Source organism: Schistocerca nitens, chromosome 6, assembly GCF_023898315.1.
Source record: "Schistocerca nitens isolate TAMUIC-IGC-003100 chromosome 6, iqSchNite1.1, whole genome shotgun sequence".
Classification (NCBI taxonomy): domain Eukaryota; kingdom Metazoa; phylum Arthropoda; class Insecta; order Orthoptera; family Acrididae; genus Schistocerca; species Schistocerca nitens.
In genome coordinates this window covers 500,081,781-500,101,396 of record NC_064619.1, presented here as the reverse complement: position 1 = coordinate 500,101,396, position 19,616 = coordinate 500,081,781, and the positions used below count along the sequence as shown (strand labels likewise).

General features: G+C 42.7%; 1 protein-coding gene and 1 pseudogene across 1 annotated transcript in view; both read left to right on the top strand.

Annotated features, from left to right (window-relative positions):
- The window catches only part of LOC126262536 (high affinity cAMP-specific and IBMX-insensitive 3',5'-cyclic phosphodiesterase 8), a 1,685,047-nt gene that overhangs the window by 377,182 nt on the left and 1,288,249 nt on the right, over window positions 1-19,616 (top strand). The gene's annotated exons all lie outside the window — the stretch shown is intronic.
- Window positions 15,616-15,732, top strand: LOC126264020 (5S ribosomal RNA; annotated as a pseudogene).

Below are 19,616 nucleotides of genomic sequence, written 5' to 3'. Positions count from 1 at the left end.
CTGTTTCGTGACACACGAACGGACACCTTTGCAGGGTCGATTCCCACCCCATAGTATATATATCGTTATTTACAAAACATAAATCACTACCAATTGGGTAACTAACTATCAAATTGCGCCTCACGTCATGGAGGGAACAAATCTCGTTGTACTCAAGAAGTCTGTGGAGCCGCGCAGGGATGTTATGAGTTGTAACTAGACAGTAAATGAAGATAAAGGCATCCCGTCGACGATGATGTTATGAGACTCAGAACACAAGTTCGGATTGTTGAAGACAATAGGTCGTGTCCTTCAAAGAAACTATCCCGCTAAGTGATTTTGGAAAATGACGAAAAACCAGAATCCGGATTGGCGGATAAGTATTTGAAGTCCCTCACGAACACGAGTCAAGTGTTTTATCACAGCGCCAACTCACCCAGTGCGTTCTGCGAGTAGCAAAGAGTTGTAGTAAACTTGACATTCAGAAAGTATAGGCAAGTGTTTATGTGCTGGAGTAAGAACAGCTCTCGTCATAACCGTGCTACTAGTAGAGTTCCAGAAGGCAGCGTATCGTATCACACTCAATACATGTTACTGCAGTGGTAATAACACTTAAAAAATCCTGAGGATTTGCGAACAAAAGTGGTGTGAAACGGCGTGCTTCGGAAAGCCCCCAGGAAGAAATCGCATCAGACAATATCGAGGTACCAAAGGGGCCACGACATGAGAGCGTCGTTTCTCTGTCCTTTGTACTACTCATCTATCACACTATGATTGAGGTACCCTTGTAAATCTCTTTGGTGGTGAGAATGTGTGGGCATTACTGTCCTCATTCAACTATGGCATTAGCTAGTTCTCCGACGTATTCAAGTATTTGCGATTTGCTAGATTACTTGTATCTCAGATAAGTCTTGCAATGTTCTAGGACTCCTAGCGCATTTTCGGTATTCTGATGGAGCGAATTGTCTAGATTCTCCTTTCCAGACAGATGGAGCATTGCTTCGTTGCCAAGTACGAGCGGATCTCTAAAGAATTAAAATACCAAAACTCCCGTGACTTTCACTGTAGAAATTCAGGCGGCCATCTTTTTCTCTTATTAATGATTAAGAATAAGTTCTGTGCGGGGAATTCACCACAAAGGTTAGCACCGAGACGCCGAATACAGCACGTGTCTATGTCTCGGATTTGTGAGGCCTACACCGACAACACATTTCAACCAAGGCATCCCAGTCAGGACGCCTTTAATTTGTTTAGGGCGTTTCTGATGTTATTTCTAGAGACACAGTGGTGACAATGGTCCCCGACCTGTGTGCTCTAGAGCAGCCCATGGCATGGGCAATGTGGCATGTACTCGTCGCGTTCTCTTATACGTGACGAATAACGTCCAAGTCAAGAGTCCGTGGAGCAACACGGTATACCCTCCTAGTATTAATTTCTCGCGGCCGCTGTTGTATTTGGACCTAAGTGGTATATGCTGTCGCACTTCCAACAGGGACTGCTGACGGTGAACTCTCCTCGCGAGGAACCCATTGAGTATGAGGTCGCAAGTCCAATCTTTAGTAAGGCTCACTTGAAAGTGGTGTGTTAACAATTATCACAGGAAAAAATATTAGCTGCTAATGGCTCAACGTGTTGCGACTGTACGGCGTGTATGGGAAAGTGTGGATGACGAAATGAAATATAGTCTCTCTCATCACTCTCCGCAAATCAAAGTTCTAAATTGTTCAGGAGTTCTATGTCAGTGCGGAGCCCACACGTGATACTACATTTAAAGATTTGCCCACACATTACACAGCACAAACACTTCAATGGGTCCCCGTAAATGTGGTTGAACGTACAAGTTCGTCCATGGGACGCCAACTCACTTCGTCACAATGTACCCCATGATCCTCAAAAGTAATATAAATGCAGTAAGGAATTGCTATGCAAAAATCATGGACGCACTAACGTATTTTTTAAAGTTCCAAAAATTCAGGCATATTTCCAATAATAACATAAAAAATCAAAAGTCGCCGTTCACAATACATTAATTTCAGAGCCTCAGCGAGTGTCTCGAAGATTTTGGACTGAATAAACCATGATTAATTACGTGAGTTATCTTTAGAAAACCGTTAAAGTTCCACAGCATCTCAAACTAAAATTCCCACAATTGCGTCACACTAAAACCTTTTGGGGCTTGTGACATATGCAACACGAAAGGTAACAAGTTCATCAGATGCCGGAAAATACCTATGTTCGAAAGCAGGAACTCTGAATAATTCACACACGTGAACTAGCAGCTACTTCAGCGCTCATCAGATAAAACTTTCTTCTAAACTGCCTGACCGCCTCCAGCGGCGTCCGAACCTAGGTTCCCCTTCAAATTGCCACTGTTCACCTACGAAACCTCGGCCAAGCACCACTGAAATCAGTTAAACTACTCAACACGAAAATTGCTGAAATTCTGAATTTTAACCTTGTAAGCACATATGATACATCAAATCACCCAGAAATTTTCCGAAAAATCTTACGCTGTTATTAGTTTTCTTTTATCTACCATACTTTATTTACAAACAATAATGTCTATGGTTTTCCTCCACGTTCTGATTTACAAGAATAAATAGTAAGAAACAATTTGAATTATACATTAAATGATTTCTTATATACACTACTGCTGTTATTTTTAATGTTTCTCTATTTATTTAGTAAGAATAGCTGTTTTTAACTCGTGAAGTCCACTTTTCGGCCCCACATTTGAATATGTGAGTAATTTCAGTAAATCTGCTATCACAGTACGATACAATTCTATTACATGTATACGTAGACACCTCGTTCATTGCAATCGGATAACGAGTTGCCGAGATACTCGCTTTTACAGTTAAGGAGTTATTTGTAACATTTAACTTACAATAACTTATAAACTAATGTGGATATCGAAGGCGTGTCTTCACACTGTACTCGTCCATCTTTTCCGTTTCAAAATTTATTAATTTTGGGGTAAGCTATAATTTTGCACTGGACTCGAAAAACGGCCATGAGAAACGAGCAGCCATTGTGCTGTCCAATGGAAGGGTTTTCCCGGTCACGCGGTCATCTTAGCGGCCGGTGGAAGTCAAGGGGTAATCCTTATCTGTAGTGGATACTGTGAAACTGGCTCTCCACGTGCTCCTGCAAAGCTGATATCAGCCGCCAACACAAATATGGCCCGACCTTAGCCGCCACCTAGGCATCCACGATTGCGTGTTGGTGACTATTCCCTTTACAATAGTGTGTCGTGTTAACAATTTGTATCAGGAGGGCGACAGAAAATAAGTGTCCGTGAGGTGCAGAAATCTAAGGCGAAGTTCTTGGGAGTTAGCAACCGTGCATAACGTTCAGGTAGGTATCCACTCATAAAGAAGCGTAAAAAGTCACAATCGTGTAACGAGGCGACCAGAACTTTATGTAATGGCATGCAACTGATTGCGAAAAAGTCCATCGTGGAGGTTATCGTGAAACTGGCTATGCTTTAAAGCGTAGCTGCAGAGAGTGTGATAATCAGGAAGGATACCTGGAACCAAGCAAAAGCGAGTTATTTTGACTAGCTGTTGGCCAAAAGCAGTGATTATACCATAGTTGTAGTTTTCTTACGTCCGTTTTCCCACTGTCGCTTTATTCCCTACTGCCCTTCCAAGATCACGAACAAGGGAAAGAATCGCAGGCGGCAGGGCACCTCAAGTTTCTAGCAGTAAATAACTTTTCAGCCAAGTTACCATTTAGATTAACAGTCAACATAATTATATACAACTGCTTTAAGGGATTTCTGTTAGTTGATCTTGATAAAACTCTCGAGTTACCTCTAATTTCCAATGTTCCTTTCATATGAAGTTCCTCTTCAAATCCCGACTGGTCCGACTTGAAAAAAAATTCCACTCTGAACAATGGGATAAGTTTTTTTATCCATCTACAAATTTTCGAGCTGACTCCGTAGTTTGTTGCGCATCGTCAAATTGGTGAATATTTTGAAATTTATTTTACGTGTTCCAATTCTGTAGCACTGTTTGAAGTTGTGCAACCATCCACTAATTCTCTTGAAATCATTGTAACCTATGCTGCGAGCAATTTGATGTACATAACGTAGTAGGTCACAACATGGACATCCTGTAAACTGTACTGGGCATTCTTGAAACGCGCAAACACCAGTTTCTGTAACAAGTGCGCCTTGTTCTCCCTTGAATATTTGAATATCCGTAGAGTTTTTCCGCACTACCCGTTCATATTGCTGCAGAATAATTTGAAATCTGTTCCTAATTGTTTTTTATTTTGTTGCGAGTGATCATCCATGTACGTAATTATTATGTTCAATGCTCTCCCTGGACAACGGTTGCTTTTTACTACGTTTCACTGGAGACGGGATTTGTGGCACACTGACAAGGATAATGGACTACGTGGCTCGATACCTGTTTCAGTATCTCTTTCAGTTGTTAAGCACGTATCTTCATTATTGAGCTCCTCATGTACATTGTCCTCACTGTCGAGCGTATACGGCAGCACATATTCCATTATTCATCTTGCAGAAAAGCCTATATTTCATCTTCCACTTCTCTCCCACTTTACGAAATTCGTCGTGTTCCTATCTGACAAAATATAAACTTCGGCAAGTGTTTATTTTGTTTATCGTTGCCATTGTTCTGCTTTGTGTGCACTGATGTGAGTTACTCGTCGACTGACGCTCCATACCCTCATTCTGTGCTCACCATTGGATACCTCCAATCCCGCCCGCTGGCAACACATTAGCAGCCAATTTTGTGATTACCTGATAGACAATAAGCGGGACATGGAATGTCGTAAAAGTTATTGGCCTTTTGCGCTCAAGGGGTTCCTTGTCAGTTTGTGTGTATACCGTGTGAAGCGGGAGATTCTGAAAACTTATTTTGCATCCAAACGCTGCTTTTTCGGACATCGATCCTTCATGAAAACTTCCTCTACCAATTTCCCCCCCCCCCCCCCCCCCTGCAGCCACTAGAAGTCTGTAATAGGATTTGTGAAACCCTCTGTATATCAACTGTGCTGAAAGGCTTTACTGTGAAGTGCTACTAATTTTAGAAACACTGTTCATAGCGTATACATTCACAACTTCATTATTAAGTAAAAAACAATTTTTTAATCATACGATACCTTGTCGTCTTCTAGTAATCACTAGATATAATCGCTGTTGTTAGTCGGAGTGGTACTCAAATCTTTTTTTCAATTGGGACGACACAGTCTTGTTTATTGCGGCATTTGCAGAGGAAAGACCGACTACCTCGCTCGGCCATGGAGAAGACGGTGACATCATTAGAATTCTCGAAGCTACACGCATGCTTTCGGACAAAGACAGAGTGACTGGTATCAGAAGACAGGAGAAGCCACTTCGTTCTCGCACACGCAGAAAGAATTCCTCGGCCAGGCAGCACTGGGGCTACTGATTAGAATAAGGAATGGTCTCTTTTATATAGGACGTATGGCATTCGTTGTAACAAGTTAACTATGCCGTCAAGTGTTGAGAGAACGACATTTCTGTCGCTGATATTTCTGTGATAGTAAAAATGCATTTTACATTCCATTATGCTCAACAGCTACTTTGTTTATTAGATAGAACTTAAAATCTTTTCAGTGCTCATTGGAGAATTTTGATTATCCGTCTACCAACCAGACAGAGCTCTAAGTAGACCGTTAAAGTAAAGAAGGATAGCTATGATATCTATGTTTATCCGCTCCGAATTTATTTCCATAATAACAATATGAACATCAATTTTGGAAATAAAGAAAAAGCCGTTTACTGCACAGTTATGCGAGGGACACACTGCACACATGGCAGCGTGCAGTGTCAGACCATCATGGTTATTGTCTTGAGAACATTGTAGGGGATGAAAATCTTCAACGAAAATACGTGGCGAATCGGCAGAAACTAGCAGCTAGTGTTCGCAGGTAAGAGTCGCCCCCACGACTTCTGACGACACAAATTTGGCGATCAACAGAATGTCTTTCTCTGTTTTCACGTTGAGATTCGGTGGCTTTGAAATTCTTCTTCCTAAACCCACGTTTATCTTGTGTCTTTTCTTGGATGGACAATTGTTTAGTGTTAAGTTTGTCGTTTAAAAATGGTAAAACATTCTGCTTTTCTGCGAGCGTAGTTGTTCAGCACATTTACGGGACCAAGATGCACTTCTTCTTGATTACGGACGTAACCTCTCCGCAGTGATCCAGCTATCAAAAGCATTCGATTTGCCTACGGATAAAGACTCGAGTGACCTGCCGTCAATGTCGTACAGCACTGCCGACAACAAACGGCGCTTCGCAACTCAGCGGCGCGTGTCGAACGCAAAGCAACGGGTGCGTGTGAGGTGTTGCAGCTTTTGAACTGTTATCCTTGCAGTGTCAGTTCTGGTTCGTATCTCCTAAAGAGGGTTCAAATTTTAGCCAACCAGCATCTTAAACACTGAATTTGTTGAGAATCTACTCGCAGCTCTAAATCGTGGTCTCTTACATCAGATTCTCTGTATCAACAAGTGACAATGACATGGTTCGAATTCCCAATCATAGTAGTGATGATAAGTATAATAATCGCATTATACTAATTATATTTTGTAAGGCTGCATCTTGCTGTGTTCTCTTAAACTGTAAAGTGGTTGGAGGGAGCAGGAGCCCTGTGTGACGGGTCCTGGATGTAATGAAATTGCGGGAAAGCTATCAACAATACATGGATTAATTTAGAGAATCCGTGGCAGTTATAAATCACCATGCTAAACCTAATGTATTTTTACAGTCTGTTTAAAAAATGTGTACCATATTCTTACAGAAGGCAGTGAAGGTCAATACTAGAAAATAAATCCCATAACTGTAACTCTGGAATCAAATACTCGATCAGCCACGGGCCGTTGTCATCTGTGATACCCCTTTGTCTGTTGAGACTACAGGAGTTGCTCATTCTTACACGTCCTTTATCTATTCTTGCCAAAGAGTCATGAACTGGTGGGAACACGTAGTGAATAGATGTGGAATATAATAATGCCTTTACATGCCTCGGAGTCGGAAATCTTACGGAGATGCTATTGGGAACGCAACCCTTAAAAAAGACAGCGGATGTGCAATATGCACAACCTTGTTCCACTATCGACGACGGTGTTCCTCCTTATTTTCTACGCCTCGTATGTCAGCACCTAACGTAAACTACGTCATGCCCTGGCGGGCCCATCGGTACCGACCGATCGCGTCATTGGATGCGATATGGAGGGGCGTGGGGACTGTACACCGCTTTGCTGGTTGTTTCAGCTTTCGTGACGTGGAGCCGATACTATTCGTTCAAGTAGCTCTTCAGTTGGCCTCACGAGATTGAGTCCACGAAGGATAAACCCCTGGCAATACCGGCAATGGAGCCCAGTTTCTCCGCGTGACAGCCAGCCGCGCTGACTATACCGCTCCAGAGGTGGACCCGTCAGTATCTGACACAAACGTTTAATTAGTGGTGGGTTGGTCGAGGAAATCCGGCCGCATGGCATCCCTATTTACCTGAATTGTCGTTACATTTCTGGCTATCGTTAGATTCCTGGCTTTGGCTGCATTTTAAAGTCGCTGGTGCATTCCACAACCACATCCACAGTTTACGAGCTGTGATCGAAACATACGGTGAATAATTTTATACGAAACAAATTATTAAACCTCCATGGAATTTGATTTGCCGGCCGGGGTGGCCGAGCGGTTCTAGGCGCTACAGTCTGGAACCGCACTACCGCTACGGTCGCAGGTTCGAATCCTGCCTCGGGCATGCATGTGTGTGATGGACTTAGGTTAGTTACGTTTAAGTAGGTCTATGTTCTAGGGGACTGATGACCTCAGAAGTTAAGTCCCATAGTGCTCAGAGCCATTTGAACCATTTTGAATTTGATTTAATATTCTTCAAAATACTGTCCTTGGCTAGCAATGCACTTACCCCAACGCTGAATCAATGACTGGCAATTTACTGGAAGGCTTCTTTTGGAAGGGCGTTCAACAGCTCTGTCGTGGCCCTCTCAATATCAGGAATTGTGTCACAATGTTTTTCTTTAACCACGGTTTTAATTTTTGGGAACAGCCAGAAGTCGCATCTAGTGAGTAAGGTGGATGTGGACAGACAGGAATATTTTTTCCACCCAAAAATTCGCGAATCAAAAGCGAGTTGTGACACGGCGCGTTGTTCTGATGAAGAAGAAAACCATTGGCCAGTTTTTCTGGCCTCTTTCTTTGTACATCGTTTCGAAAACGTTAAAGTGCGCCCTTGTAAAACATGGCGTTTACATTTGTTCCATTTGGAACGCACTCTGATCGCACTTTGCCCTCAAAACCGAAACAAAGAAACAATAGTCATGACTTTGATACTTGATTTTGACCGATGTGCCTTTTTAAGGCGAAGAGATTCTGTGGCTTTGCATTGGGAACTCTAACTTTTCGACTCAGTGTCATACCCACAGACCTAAGTTTCATCTCCAGTTGCAGTTTGTACATGAAGTCCGGATCTGAATGAAGGCGATCCTTCAACTCCGTGCAAAGTGACACACGATTTTCCTTCTGTTTATTATTCAAAAGCGTGGGGACAAGTTTTGAACTGACTCGTCTCTTTTCCAAATTATCGGTTAAAATGCTTTGTATGAATCTGCACAAAATGCTAGTTATTCGCCTGTTTGAACAAATAATATTTGCCACTATTTGCACATTTCCTTCTGTTTTTGATGTTTATGGACGTCCCGAAAGTTGCTTGTCTTCTACCGACTCACTTCCGCTTCTAAATTGCTTATACCACTTGTAAACAGTGTTCAGAGTTACAGCGTTGTCACCATACACCATTTTCAAAATGTCGTGAATTTATTTGGCACTGCTTTGAAACTTTAGACAGAATTTAATATGTTCACGCGTTGTTCGAAATCCATGACGCCCGACTCGGCGTCTCTGGGTGCCGCCTGATAAGTCAGAACGTGTTCGAACTTGACGCTGCATGTCTCAACGGATCAAGCTATGGGACAAATTACACCAAATGGTGGTAGCATCAATAGTTGCAGCTAAAAAAATTCATACATAATGTTTTCTGATCCCAAACACGCGACCAAATCCTTGGGCAACGTAGTGTGTTGGCACAAGTTCGCGATTCTTTGAGAGAATAGGTGAAGGATGTGCAAGATTTTCGAGTGGCAACCTAATTGAACAATGCTTTAGTGTCAATATGTAGCGACCATAGGATGAAACGGCCGATATCTCAACAAATATTTGCTACTTAGTATATGTTTAGAGGACCAAATTTTTTGTCTTGATCAATATACCTATTAACTCTTGTAAAAATATGGAACGCTTTTCTTTAAATATTACTGAAAAAAAAGTAATTTCGCTTATCACATTTCCACTGGTTTCATATTCTACTTTCCTTTCATTTACACTTTCGTTTCGCCTACGTAACACTTTTGCCGATCAGGAGAACCTAATACTGGTTTCTACATGACGCTGGGGGGGTTTCTCAACAGTCGTAAGTTCTTTGCTCTGGTGAGGACATTATATTCGTGTTCTGCAGCTTTACAAGATACAAGACGCTTGCAAATGTCACATGTTTCAATTCGAGGCCCGTCTGTCCTGGCCCGTTTGGCCCACGGCCAGTAGTAGCACATTAAATTTCGAAAGGAACAGCGGTGCTCTCAGATTCTTGCAACATCCACATTTCTGCTCTCGTGAGACGTCTAGCATTGACAGGAATACCCCGTAATGTCGTTCTGCGGACGTCGATTTCTACATTAAAATATATTTAAAACGTATGTTTCATTGTGCTTGCCCCGTATCAATATATATGGCTTGCTTGTGAAACATAAGTTCACGCTGGTAAAGCGCCGATTCCGTTGGCATACGTTTAAGATTAGCAAGACTGATATCAGCAGAATGAATAGCTAGGAAAACTGTTGCATTATTTGGCGGTAGTCACTTCAGAGTATGTAGCCAATATGGCAAGACCATTCGAACGTCATAAAAGAAATTTAAATTTTGTGGTGCGTGTGCCTACATGGAAAGTTTAATACGCTGTTCCGCAAAGTTGAAGGGTGAAAGTAATTTTCGCATGATGTGTCATTGCCAATTAACATAGCTCGATGAAACTTGACCGTACACAAAAGGAACTTGTGATGTAGTACAGACCGTCTGCGGTGATCACATATCCTATTACGAACCGTGTCCCGGCTTTTCTGACGTCCAAGGGACCATCATGAATCGCGGTCATTTCAGTGTAGTTAATGTCATTGAATAAAAGTGTTATTTCTGTTCTTCTCATGGTGTATTTCTTTCGATTATATTCCGTACTCCTTTGTAGCTGTTCTTACTACATATGGTACAAGTGTTTCATCGAGTTATGTTACTTAGTAGTGACACATCATACATAAGTTGCTCCCGTCCTTACGTTTTGCACACCAGTGTACTGTTCCTTTCGCGACACAATGCTCTCATATAGGAGGTGTGTTCAAAACGTAGGGTGACTTTATATTTTTATGAAAAAAATATTTATTTATTCATCAGTATTCATGTTGTCCCCTTTAAAGTCATCGCCGTCGGATACAGTACACCTGTGCCAACGCTTCTTACAATCCTCGAAGCACTTCTCATAAGCACTTTTTGGTACAACCTGAAGTACTTCCAGCGATGCAGTTTTTATTTCCTCAATCGTTGAAAACCTTCGTCCTTTCACAGGTCTCTTTAGTTTTGAGGACAGGAAAAGGTTGCAGGGGGCCAAGTCCGGTGAATATGGTGGGTGTGGCATGACTGTCGTGTTGTTTTTGGCCAAAAAATCTGTCACAAGCAACGATGAATGAGCAGGTGCATTGTCGTGATGCAGAAGCCATGAATTGGTAATTCCGGATGTTTTTTGCGTATTGCTTCTCGAAATTGGTGCATAACGTCAGGGTAATGCTCCTTAATGCCCGTAGGACCTTGAGCCAAAAATTCATGATGCACTACGACACGGTAATTGAAAAAAATTGTGAGCAAAACTTCGACATTTGATCGAACTTGACGTCCTATTTTCCGTGTTGGCTCCCTGTGATGCTTCCATTGGGCCCTGGTTTCGAACGAAAAGTTAAAAGATGAAATACAGGTCTAAATAGCGAAATTACCACAATAAATCACGACGAAATAAAGAACCTAAAAAAATGTTCAAATGTATGTGAAATCTTATGGGACTTAACTGCTAAGGTCATCAGTCCGTAAGCTTACACACTACTTGACCCAAATTATCCTAAGGACAAACACACACACCCAGGCCCGAGGGAGGACTCGAACCTCCGCCGGGACCAGCCTAACCTACACAAATTTAACAGTAAGAGTGAGCAACAAAAGAATACCTTCAAGTATATATAACGATGTATATCCTTGAAGTATGTAAAAGGACGAATAACGATGTATATCCTTTATACAAGTAAAATGGTGAACAATCTCCATGTATTACGTAAAATATTATGGTGGTACAACGAGTGCACACTGTATGCGTCGTACAGTCGCTAGACGGCAGTGGCGCTCCACACAGAGAAAAACAATATCTGTCATCCGTTTAAGCGCCAAAATGGCTACCAATAGCATGTAAACAGTAATCTGCCGCTGCAGTTTAGTGCATAAGTGACTAGTGATGTGCTAACGAACATGAGTGTGTACAGACTATGTTGTTTTACGACATATGGATATGTGTGCTCGCAGTGTGGAACAGTGTCACTGATTTATTTAATAGTAATGACAACGACACATAAATAACAAAAAGAGAAAAAAAGACATATGAATGTGTTAATCTTTAGATAGATATTTTTCCACTTACGGTGTTATGTTGCATGTTAGTGTCTGTGTGATTCAAGGTTCGGAATTTTATATGGTCGGTTTTGGTATGTCTGGTGTCACCGCCAGACACCACACTTGCTAGGTGGTAGCCTTTAAATCGGCCGCGGTCCGTTAGTATACGTCGGACCCGCGTGTCGCCACTATCAGTGATTGCAGACCGAGCGCCGCCACACGGCAGATCTAGAGAGACTCCCAACCACTCGCCCCAGTTGTACAGCCGACTTTGCTAGCGAGGGTTCACTGACTACAGACGCTCACGTTTTCAGAGACGACAGTTTAGCATAGCCTTCAGCTACGTCATTTGCTACGACCTAGCAAGGCGCCATATTCAGTTACTATTGATATTGTGAATCATGTACCGTCAAGAGCGACGTTCATCATTAATGGATTAAAGTTAAGTATCAAACCAGCTACGTCCGCTTTCTAAATTCTAATTCCTTCTCATGTTCCAGACCTCACGTCAGTATAGTTCTTCCCTCCTTACGCCACCCTGCGTGAGCTAAAAGGCGTGCATTTCGGCCTCCTCTAGTATCACGGTGTTGGCTCTTCTGCCAACCCAACAATATGTAAATTTGCAGGGCATTTTATCCGAAGGATTTTGTGCGTTTATGCTTTCAAAGTTCAGTTTATAATTTTATGCTGAATTTCTACTCTGTCACTTCTGTGTGTTAGTATTCCAGGACACGTACTGTGACGTCACGCATTGTAACGCTGTCCACTGCAGTACACAGTACAGAGTATCACGTGATAGCTTCTGAGGTATACAGTTTTAGATATTCAAATTGTTTTTAGAAAAAGTTGACTGGAATACGATTATACAATTGAGATGGATTTGGTGACTCTTTTCTTCATGTAGCATATACGTAAGCCACCAATTGCATTGCTCAGACTGCAGTACGTTCACATTACAATACACACACGGAGCTCATGAACAGGAGAACGGTATACAAAACAAAACAAAAAAAGTTACAAGGTATTACATAGAGAATTGTTTTTATATTTTACCTCTCTTCTGAAGTCGGCGTTTCTTTGTATTACACTCGCATTTATTTTTGAACCGTTGGCATTCACATACTCGTTTGACAGTTGGCCTGTGGCGAACAGGACTTATTTTTTCTGGTTGTTCACTCGTACACTTGTGGTACGAAAACCGTGGTGAAACGTGTCTGCTGGAGGGCCTAGTCCGCCCACCTGTAGTGTGCAGTCCGCACGCGAGAGGAGGCGCCGACTTATGCAGGACACGGGTCTGCTGCCATTGTGTCGCTAATTGTGGCGCGCACGTCGGCGTCTGCTGCGACGGCAGCAATTAACGTCCCGGCCGTGTCTGGCGCTATCTGCCCGCTTCCTTCCGGGACGCTACGTGCAGCACACACCCAAGTCTGTGCCGGGCTGCAGGAGGTCCGCTCCGCGTGCGAGCAAACCAACTGGAAGACTGTAGCGACAGGGACCCTTCTACAGTCAACACAAAGGCTCAAACTGGATCGCACCGTCATTTACGCTAAAGCCAAATACAACAGCAATAATGGTTTCAGATTGCTGTCTCCAATGAAAATGTGTTGTTCCTGTGGTTTTCATTTCGAAGAATAGTTTATTGTAGCTCAATGCTCTAGTCTCTCGTGTGCACCTCTCTTCATACGCTACTGGCCATTAAAATTGCTACACCAAGAAGAAATGCAGATGATAAACGGGTATTCATTGAACAAATATATTATACTAGAACTGCATGTCATTAATTTCACGCAATTTGGGTGCATAGATCCTGAGAAATCAATACCCAGAACAACCACCTCTGGCCGTAATAACGGCCTTGATACGCCTGGGCATTGAGTCAAACAGAGCTTGGATGGCGTGTACAGGTACAACTGCCAATGCAGCTTCAACACGATATCACAGTTTATCAAGGGTAGTGACTGGCATATTGTGGCGAGCCAGTTGCTCGGCCATCATTGACCAGACGTTTTCAATTGATGAGAGATCTGCAGAATGTGCTGGAGAGGGCACCAGTCGAACATTACTGTATGCTGAAAGGCCCGTACAGGACCTGCAACATGCGGTTGTGCATTATCCTGCTGAAATGTAGGATTTCGAAGGGATCGAATAAAGGGTAGAGCCACGGGTCGTAGCACATCTGAAATGTAACGTCCACTGTTCAAAGTGCCGTCAATGTGAACAAGAGGTGATCGAGACGTGTAACCAATGGCTCCCCATACCATAACGCCGGGTGATACGCCAGTATGGCGATGACGAATACACGCTTCCAATATGCGGTCACTGCGATGTCGCCAAACACAGATGCGACCATCAAGATGCTGTAAACAGATCCTGGATTCATCCGAAAAAATGACTTTTGCCATTCGTGCACCCAGGTTCGTCGTTGAGTACACCAACGCAGGCGCTCCTGTCTGTGATGCAGCGTCGAGGGTAACCGCAGCCATGGTGTCCGAGCTGATATTCCATGCTGCTGCAAACGTCGCCGAACTGTTTGTGAAGATGGTTGTTGTCTTGCAAACGTTCCCATCTGTTGACTCAGGGATTGAGACGTGGCTGCACGATCCGTTACAGCCATGCGGACAAGATGCCTGTCATCTCGACTGATAGTGATACGAGGCCGTTGGGATCCAGCACGGCGTTCCGTATTACCCTCCTGAACCCACCGATTCCATATTCTGCTAACAGTCATTGAATCTCGACCAACGCGAGCAGCAATGTTGCGATACGATAAACCGCAATCGCGATAGGCTACAATACGACCTTTATCAAAGTCAGAAACGTGATGGTAGGCATTTCTCCTCCTTACACGAGGCATCACAACAACGTTTACCAGGCTACCGCGGTAAACTGCTGTTTGTGTATGTCAGCACGTTATAGGTGTCGACACCGGCGCCAAACTTGTGTGAATGCTCTGAAAAGCTAATCATTTGCATATCACTGCATCTTCTTCCTGACGTTTAAATTTCCCGTCTGTAGCAAGTCATCTTCGTGGTGTAGCAATTTTAGTGGCCAGTAGTGTATTTGCACAATTGCAGCCCACATCAGTTTGAACCTCTAAACGATACTCAACACAATATCCCTCTACGTTCTTACCTAACCACATTTCCCTCAGTTACCAAACTGAACGTTCCATGCTGCCTCAAGGTTTGTCCTGCCAACCGAACTCTCCTTCTAGCCCAGTAAGTGTCAGTACCTCTGCAGTATCTATCCGATCTAACTATATAATCTTCAGCATTCTTCTATAGCACCACATTTCAAAAGCTTTTATTCTTTCTGTTCTGTACTTTTTATTGTCCACGTTTCACTCCCACGTCAATTCCTCATAACGCTACACTCCAGAAAAATATTTTCAGAAAACACTTCATACCACTAAAATCTATCTTCGATGTTAAAATATTAACTTATTAAAAGTTTGCATTTTACACTTAGGAAAATAGGGAAAGATCCATTACGACCACCATGAATAACGTACCAAGCTCATATTCCAGTATTTCCACGCCTACGCATACGAGGTGTCGCTAGAAAATAACGAGAGTATTGCTGTACAACATTTTATTTCAGAAACATACATATTTCGTTACTGTCACCTTTAGTATGCTCCCCTCCTCTGTCCCGAAAACACCCCTGGCGAATTTGCTATTCTTGGAAACAGTGCTTGCAGGTCTTCCTCTGCGAGTTCCTAGAAACGAGTGCCACTTTTTCTTTCACGGTTTCACCGGTCCGAAGTTTTGTTCCTTTTAATGCGGATTTGACCTTGGGGAATAGATCAAAGTCATATGGTGCTAGGTCAAGCGAATAAAATTGGTGGTCTAGCAATGGGGCAACGGCCTTGCCACAGTGGATACACCGGTTCCCGTGAGATCACCGAAGTTAAGCGCTGTCGGGCGTGGCCGGCACTTGGATGGGTGACCATCCAGCTACCATGCGCTGTTGCCATTTTTCGGGGTGCACTCAGCCTCGTGATGCCAATTGAGGAGCTACTCGACCGAATAGTAGCGGCAACGGTCAAAGAAAACCATCATAACGAACGGGAGAGCGGTGTGCTGACCACACTTATCCGCATCCTCATCTTGAGGATGACACGGCGGTCGGATGGTCCCGATGGGCCACTTGTGGCCTGAAGACGGAGTGCCTCTAGCAATGGAATATGGAATTCTCGATGCTACACTTCGCCATAAAACCTCTCAATAGAGAATGCGCTTTAAGACGGTGCGTTGTCTTGATGCAGAAGCCATGACTTGCTCTTCCGCAATTCGAGTCGTTTCCTTATTTTCTCACGGAGCTGAGCAGTAGCCTCAAGGTAGTAATGCTTATAGTTTAACTTTCAGGAATCCTGTGCAGGTACACAATGCCATACAGATCGAAAAAAAAAATCTGTCATCTTCGCTTTGAGTCTCGATTTTCTCATTTGAGCTTTTCTCTCCCTCGATGAAGTTGGGCGCTATCGGTGCATGGACTGGCGCTTAGTTGCTCGGCGTAAGTGAATAACCAACATTCGTCACATGCTATCATTCTTTCCTAGAAATTAGGATCATTTTCAGCAGTTTTCAAAGCGTCAGTGCAAACATTTTCTCGAGATTCTGTTTGTTCGATTGGGAAAAGTTTTTTCGTGTTAAATATGTTATTTGCCTTAAGCATTCTTTATCAACGATGATGATCGAAGCAGAAGAAATCTTTTATCTTTATCAATTCCTGCAGTTTCAGCAATCGGACGAATATTCAACCGACAGTCACATCGAATCGGGTACCTATTTTTTCGATATTTTCATCAATTTTCGATGTTGAAGGGCGTCTCGGCCGTGTGTCATCTTCAACATCTTGTCGGCCATGTTAGAAACGCTTGAACCACTGAAAGATACTCATACGTGAAAAACAGTCTTTACCGTACATTTCTTTTAATAAAAGATAGGTTCCAATAGCAGTTTTTTCACGTCAATTCGTTGCTCTATTATTATACTTATCAATTTTTCAGCAAAAGAAAATAACAGCTCTTACGCACACGAAGGCCACGACCATAATGATTTTTCTACAGGCACCAGAGATACATTCGACTGAGAAGGCTTCACGCTCCGCAGCTGTTGGTCGTTCGTCTTTCGCGCATGCGTACTTACTGTGTGACACCATCAGTCCTGTTATTTTATAGACACCTCTCGTACGTCGATTATAGTTTCTAAGTGTCTAACGTTATTGAAACTTTCCAGCCGGAGATCGCAACACAGTTCTCGAAAGGGAGGTGTACTTGTAGCTTGACACCATCTTTCGGACCTGAAGACAGGTCGAATCATTGGTATGAGGGTGTTTATGCTTCAAAGCCACCATAATCTGCTTGATTGCCCCATACAACAGCCAATGTGAGCCATGTACCACCTCCAAACACAGCCTGAACATCACAAGTGAAGTTCAGATGCAGTCCGCGAAAAACATTTGGACCTCCAATCAATTGCTGTTTATTAAACTGCCCAGCCAAGTCAATATCAATCGCCTTCAAACTGCGATTTTTTGGACTTGAATTCTAATACGAACTAAATTAAGGAGATTTTATATTGAGTATTACCAAAACTTGGTTAATAAATTCTGTTGGTATCGACAAAGAACATCGTGCTCTAGTTGTCACTATGACAGTACGATATAAGAGACCGTGCTTTATATTGTTGGTGAGGCACAAGGCTCATATATCTTCAACAAAAAATAATTGTAACATTTGTACGAAAGTAATTATCTGATAAAATAACTCGTTTAGCTCGCTCCTTTGCCTGTAACACAAGACAATGTGTGTCTTGTTATGATTATTCAATTGCGATTTAATCTTGACGTTGTGAAATACAGTAAATGGTCTAAGCATGGCATTATGACTATTAATCTTACTTCGCACTTCCACAGTTTTAATTCAAGAGTGACGAAATAATCGGGATAATGCCGGCGGTTGACTTCACGAGCCTGAATCAAAGATAAAAGATAGCTCTCGCGTATGTTCGCGCACTGCATTCGTATCGTGTAAGTCAATCGGACATCACTTAACATGCGGCTGATCCAACATAATTGAATATTTGACCATATTTTGCTGTCCAATAACGCTTCCAAAATTTTGTTTGTAAACTAAATAATCGCTCTCGACCAATAAATCACGTGGTATTCCCTTTCTACTGAACTTGCTTTATGTTAAGTTAGAAGAGACCAAGGAGAGGCAAGTAATTTCTCTTTCTATATGCTATTGGGCACCACATTTTCATTTCTCGTATTAAGAACTTTACTCACAATTGTATTTGTGTGGCAAGTAACCGCGTTTATATAATACGTGGAAACCTTAGTACACCTTAGCACTCACCCTATTACTAGCTAGTAAACTTCATATTCACTAATCAGATGGAGTTTTGAACATTTAGTCGCCTCTGGTTAAAAATGGTTCAAATGGCTCTGTGCACTATGGGACTTAACATCTGAGGTCATCAGTCCCCTAGAACTTAGAACTACTTAAACCTAACTAACCTAAGGAACGGAATGAACAGTCTAATGAGTACACAGTATGGTTTGAGAGTAAATCGGAGAAAGACGAAGGTAATGAGAAGTAGTAGAAATGAGAACACCGGGAAACTCAACATCAGGATTGATGGTCACGAAGTCAATGAAGTTAAGGAATTCTGCTACCTAGGCAGTAAAATAACCAGTGACGGACGGAGCAAGGAGGACATCAAAAGCAGACTCGCTATGACAAAAAAGGCATTTCTGGCCAAGAGAAGTCTACTAATATCAAATACCGGCCTTAATTTGAGGAAGAAATTTCTGAGGATGTACGTCTGGAGTACAGCATTGTATGGTAGTGAAACATGGACTGTGGGAAACAGAAGAGAATCGAAGCATTTGAGATGTGGTGCTATAGACGAATGTTGAAAATTAGGTGGCCTGATAAGGTAATGAATGAGGAGGTTCTGCGCAGAATCGGAGAGGAAAGGAATATGTGGAAAACACTGATAAGGAGAAGGGACAGGATGATAGGACATCTGCTAAGACATGAGGGAATGACTTCCATGGTACTAGAAGGAGCTGTAGAGGGCAAAAACTGTAGAGGAAGACAGAGATTGGAATACGTCAAGCAAATAATTGAGGACGTAGGTTGCAAGTGCTACTCTGAGATGAAGAGGTTAGCACAGGAAAGGAATTCGTGGCGGGCCGTATCAAACCAGTCAGTAGACTGATGACCAAAAAAAAAAAAAAAAAAAAAAAAAACCTAAGGACATCACACACATCCATGCCCAAGCCAGGACTCGAACCTACGACCGTAGCGGTCGCGCGGTTCCAGACTGAAGCGCCTAGAACCGCTCGGCCACACCGGCCGGCGCCGCCTCTCGTCCTAATCCTTATCAGGCTCAGGTTAAGGCGCACAGCGCTCCAGGATAGTTAGTGTGAATAAGACAAAACTGCTGAAACTCTAACGTCTTTGCATTGATGAGAGCCATGCTGACGATCTAATGCTAGGAATGCTAATTTTAAGATAACGTTCATATTGATTCGGCAAAATTTGTGAATTGGGAAACGGTTTATCGTAGATCTTACAGAGTACCTCAGTTATTTTATCGATTTAACATGTTATGGGAATTCAAGTATAACTCATCTGCCGCCACTATTCGTATTTCCGTAATTCTCTCTTTTCTAAAGTAGTGAGATTTTGTTCTAGTCTGATGGGTTCACAACCGGTTTTCTTGTGTTTATAGTCATTTCCAAGTTATCTTCTATCCCAACTACACTAGATAATCTCTGTCTGCCATTTCAGTTCCCCACCCTTCCATCCCCACCCCCACCCCCTTTTTCGCTCCTTTCATGGC